This window comes from Lygodium microphyllum, chromosome 3 (genome assembly GCF_053477565.2).
Source record: "Lygodium microphyllum isolate KBCC chromosome 3, Lygodium_microphyllum_v1.1.10, whole genome shotgun sequence".
NCBI lineage: Eukaryota > Viridiplantae > Streptophyta > Polypodiopsida > Schizaeales > Lygodiaceae > Lygodium > Lygodium microphyllum.
The window spans coordinates 24,331,830-24,337,829 of NC_141137.1; positions in this window are offsets into that span (position 1 = coordinate 24,331,830).

The following is a 6,000-nucleotide window of genomic DNA, read 5'->3' on the forward strand; positions in this document are numbered from 1 at the left end:
AGAGAGAGAGAGAGAGTGTGTGTGTGTGTGTGTGTACGTTCAATTGAGAGAGAGAGAGAGAGAGAGAGAGAGAGAGAGAGAGAGAGAGAGAGAGAGAGAGAGAGAGAGAGAGAGAGAGTGTGTGTGTGTGTGTACGTTCAATTGAGAGAGAGAGAGAGAGAGAGAGAGAGAGAGAGAGAGAGAGAGAGAGAGAGAGAGAGAGAGAGAGAGAGAGAGAGAGAGAGAGAGAGAGAGAGAGAGAGAGAGAGAGAGAAAATATAACCCTCACTCACTCTTTAAGAAAAAGCCCTCTTTATTTCATGGATATCAAGCTTCTCCTTCTCCTTGTGCCACATAAGCTTGGGAGCCTTTTGGTTGGTTTGAGATCCCCAAGGCAAATGTCTAAATAATATATAGAATAGATACTCAACATTATGGCACGTTGATGACCTCACAAGAGAAGAAGAAGAAGAAGAAGAAGAAGAAGAAGAAGAAGAAGAAGAAGAAGAAAGAATATTGTTATTGCAGTAGCTAGAACGATCCTAAGATGCCTTAAAGCATACCCTACTAAGGGTAAATGAATCATGTGATATCTTTGTATGTTTGAAATATAGCAAGAAAAGATGATGGTCTATATGCTTGAAATGTGGGGATATACAAGGAACCCTAGCGACATAAAAACATCTAAGGGACCCTAGCAACATAATCTCAGGTTTTCTAAGCAATATCAGGTAACAACATTAAAATTGTCACTAAGTTTGTCACTAGAAAATGTCACCCCGAATAATGTTCAATTGTAATATCCCAAAAAATGTCACCCTTAACAATGTTTGTCACTAGAAATTGTCACCCCTAACAATGTTCAATTGTAAGTCTTTCCACCTCATGTTGTATTACTATCTTGTTTGTTGTAACAAACACCTTGTTGAAGTACTTGCCAAACTATGATGTGTAACCTATTGAGGTATTTACTTATAATAGGTATGGGTTGCATGTCATTCTTCTCCTCCTGTTCATAAAAACATAATGGAGGTTTAAGGCTATACATAATGGTTCTTGTTGTTTTCCATGTATTATTATCAAAATAATGAGATAAAAAAGAGAACACACACACACACACACACACACACACACACACACACACACACACACACACACACACACACACACACACACACACACACACACACACACACACACACACACACACACACACACACACACACACACACACACACACACACACACACACACACACACACACACACACACACACACACACACACACACACATGTGCACACATGCAAGCATGCACATGCACATGCACACCCCCCCCACACACACACACGTGCACAAAAGACAAAGAGGTGGAGAAACTTGAATTTAGAATCTTAATATTGTAAAATTGACATGGATGAATGAACTTTGGGTATTGACGAGATGAATATTGAAGAGAAAACCTTGCACAAAATGAGTGAGGGTTAAATATGACATGATAAAGGTAGATCGAAGTCAAAGCTCAAGGTGGAAGCTACAAGAAAGGTCAAAGATGTGAACTACAAAAAATAATAGCTCTCTAAAACTAGAGTTTTTAAAAACAACGAATGCTAAATTCTCATTATAGAATTAGGAAGCTAAAAGTAGCCAAAGACCAATATGCGAGCAAAAAAATATGGGAATATTTTTTGGAGTTGCTACAATATATAGAATTTTAGAGTTAATTTGCAAGCATTGTATAATATATGCTTAGTTTAGAGGATATTGTACAAAACAAGTAATGTAAAATTAGACTTCCAACTGCCTCTCATGAAAATTATGTGAATTTGCAAATAAAAGTTATTGTTCTACATACAATATATCAAATTCACTCATTTTATCTAAACTCATGGTGGGTAAATTTTAGAGCCCTCTAACAAAAATCACTACAATTGCAAATCCCATGGACACATGCCACAAAGGCATATGTGTCTAAGTAGATTAACCTTGTATGCTTTTTCTACTCGTTCAGAGATTTTGAAAGCATGGGGTTAGTATCATAAAATTGGGTGGTTTCATGGGAACATTTAAACATAGTAATATTCTTTTGAATTTTACATTTGAATGAATGGGGTATCAAAAGTTAATGATTCATGAGGGCTTGATAACATGCAAAGTGAGACTTAGGCTGAGTTCAGACAGAGGCGGCAACACTGCAAAACATGACCAACCTTATGCCTCCTTTGTGTGAACAGTGAAGCCGAAGGCACATTGTGCTACAAGAAGGTAAATAGGTTTTTTCTTAGTGCCAAGGCTCTTTCGAGGGGGAGGGGGAGGGGTTAGTAGAAAGAGGGTGGGTTCGGCGGAAAGAGGAGGGAAGTCTCAGCCATTTGTGGGATGCCACGTCAAAAGTATGCCCCTTTGAGATATCTTTGCCATTGTCACTCGTATGAACCCAGCCTTAGACATTTGGTTGACAAGTTGACAAGCACATGAGCTACCAATGTTAGAACCCCCTGTCAAAGTACGAGTTGCCACAATCACAAAAATTGATGATGAGGAAATGATTGAGTGGGCTCCACAAGCACTATGTGGAATTGAGGCAAGAGCTTGTGGATGCCACCATTCCAAAGGAGAAATCTATTTCTAATAGAGCATGGCAAGTCAAGGGCAATGAGCAACAAAATGGCAACAAATAATCTATGTTGATGATTATCAAGGCACATCAAAAAAGCCTAAAACTCAAAGAGCAAACTTAGTAATTTAGCAAAGAATACTAAGGAAGATCACCAAATTGTGCTACATCAAACCAACATGTAGAGTGGAGAGAGACTCCTCCCCTAGGTCTCATTTTTTTAAATATCAATTGTAGGGCCTTGGGTTGACATCTTAAAAACATGTCATATATCAAATGATGAGAACTCAAGCTACCTAAGAAACACCATGCTTTGAAAGTAATCATATGTACATTTTTTTAAAAGGTGAAGAAAAGCATCATAACCATCAACTAGTATCCCAACTTCTCTCTCCCATTTGGACATTTTTCTTGTATCTAGAGTTGGCGTGAGCTAGCAAAATAACACATCTAGTTCTTCGTATGTTATTTCTGTGGCCCCAATAGGAGCCTTAGATATAATCAACTCCATCACTATCTATTTTGCGACTATCCTTTGCAAAGTTTGAATATAATTTTGAACCTTTTCTTTAATATCCTTTATTACCATTCAAGAAACACATTCTCTAACAATGGATGATTCCTCTAATGATCCTCATGTTGCCTTCTTCAGATTAAAAAACACAAGAGCAATTTGCATGGATAAGTAAAAATACATATTGGAGGTGCATTGCAAAAGAAACATTGCCTAGTGGGACTCATTGCTTTGTCCTATCATCACGAATCCACGAAAAATAAGATTTGCACATTTTAAATGCCCTACATATTTTCTTAGTCTAATAACTCCAAGAAAAGAAAAAATTGATAGTCAATTTTATTTTCCAAACCCAACTTGATGAAGGTTGAGCACAAGGATCTTCAAACAAGAATTTCCATCATACCTTGTAGGTGATCATTCAACATGTATGATCTCTTCATCATGGTAAATGTTTGTTTCAAGGAACCTTTATGTAATAGTTGTCTAAGCAATGTGATAAGAAGTGAGTGGACTGCCTAAAATGTGGAAGGGGTAAAGTTGCACAAACATTGGTGGTTGTACCATGCACGATAAAGGTTCTTCTAATTGAGTATCTAAATATATATCAAGTGGTGGATCTCCTATTGTAGAGGCGAGCTCAAGCTCAACCGCCAAGACCCACAGGATGCTTATTGTTCGCTTATTGTTCAAGTGTTTCAAGCCGAGCACTAATGGCTACCTCTCACATAGCCGATACACTATCTCTCTCTACAAGTGTAGTGAGCTTACCTCCATGCCCGATCGAGTTGCCTCCTCTCCCAAGCACTTTGGTAGCTCCATAATCCAAGTGCAAGAGATCCTCAAGCTCCAAACTCCAAGCTCCATTGCCATGAGCAAGAGAAGAGAAGAGAAGAGAAGCGAAGCGATGCGAAGAGAAGAGAAGAGAAGCGAAGCGAAGCGAAGAGAAGAGAAGAGAAGAGAGGAGAGGAGAGGAGAGGAGAGGAGAAGATGGAGAGCTTCTCCACCATGGTCCCTCACCCTCGCACACTCACTTTCTCACACTCTCACACTCCCTCTCTTAAGCACAAGTTCAAGCAAGAAAGCAAGAAGAAGAAGAAGACAAAGAAGAAGAAGAGAGCTACTTTTGGCCACACACATGAATGAGATTCTCATTCACTTTTCAACTTTATATACAAAACCCTAAATCCCTTTTGGGTGGTCATCCCCTTATCCCCCTTTTTTACATGGTGCCTAGGCCCTTTTTCCCATTGTCCTCCTATCCTCTTAGCTTCATTCCTACCGTCCATCTACCTTTACAAATTGCACGGGTGAGAGCCCGGGGCTCTTAAAATAAATCATGGTGCACCTTACACTCTTTTACAAAAGTATTGACTTGCGTTTTTTCTTGTGCACCTCTCTCCTTGATTTAGGAATTTTTTGTACTTCTTGTGTTTCCAGATTTTTATTGACGTGCCTTTATCTTTCATTTCACTTTTTTCTTGGCCTTATCTTCTATGTTAGATGTTTCAGATTTTCCACCTTGTTCGTCTGAGGGTTAACATTACCTCTCTCCTAGACGAATGCTAGTCCCATGGCACTCGCTGTTGTAAGTAGCAGGCTTTGCACCGAAGACGTGGGTGGAAGGGACTGATGTGGTTTTCCTTGGAGGAGTTTTGGTGGTGGTGCGGATGAAGGTCATTGGGGGCACGTTGTTGGCTTGGTTGGCTAGTGATAGGGTTGTTCTTTGTTGAGAATTGCACTCATGGATGGCACACATGTTGGTTTTTGGGGATTCTGCACATGACAATTCTTTGGTGGGCTTGCATGATGATAAAGGACAAGATTTTAGCGTTGAGTGTTGATGAAGAGCTAACTGTACTTTCGTTGGAGTCTTCAATACCTACAATTGAAAACCTCTTACATGGTCTCTCCCTAGGGGTTAGTGGTGCTAGTCTTCTTATCATGCACAAGATATAGTTTAATTAGTTTGGGAGATAAGTCGAACTCTAAGCAAGCAGAGATGCTTGAAGCATTTGAGGCCGTTTTTGGAGTAAGAAGTGCCCGGAAAGTGCCAAACACCAAATTTTCATGAAAAATAAAAAGGTGCGAGTTGGAGTTTTCCTAGATACATTTCGACTTTAAGAATCCAACACAAGTCTCAGTTTGTCGATTAGAGGTCGTTTGACCCCCCAAATCGGCTCCTAAAATCTAGATGTCAATGTAAGTTGCTACCTTGTGCTACATTGGGTCCCCACTGGATCATATCATGGAGGTCATTGTCTTACTATGATGGATGCATGCTTTTTTTTGCCAAGGTCACAACTCCCATTACATTGGATACTATATGGCTTGTGATGAAGTGAAGATTGGCACCTCTATTTCATTAGGTGCCTATTAATTTGTGCTATTTCATGCCTTGGTTTTGTTCGGGGATAGGGTGAGAGCTGTTCTTGATTATAATTTTTGTGGCAGCTTGGTGCTCTTTTTGGTTATGCAAGTGCAGATTTGTTCATGGGATTCGACGGGTTGAGTCGCCCTATCTCGTGGTTGCCAATGAGAGTTGATTTTGGAAGCCAATTTTGAGCCATACTAAGAAATTTCTTCTTTCAGTGTATGAACCAATTTGAATCTCTAAATCTTGAACTTCTTGTGTACCATTATACCTAGTGCCTAAAAATGCAGCTTTTATGCGATAATGCATAGGTATAGTCTGTAATTTCAATTCCTTTACCAATTTTGCTGAAATAAAGTCATGAGTACTACCGTCATCATGCAAGATAGTCTTTTCCTTTCCATGCACCAAACATTTCATAGTCAATAATGAATGTGGAGTAGGCATACCTGGTAAAGTGTTGGAAGTAGTAGTAGTGTCATCCTCATCTTCAATGAAATCAGGCATATCCTCATGCTCGT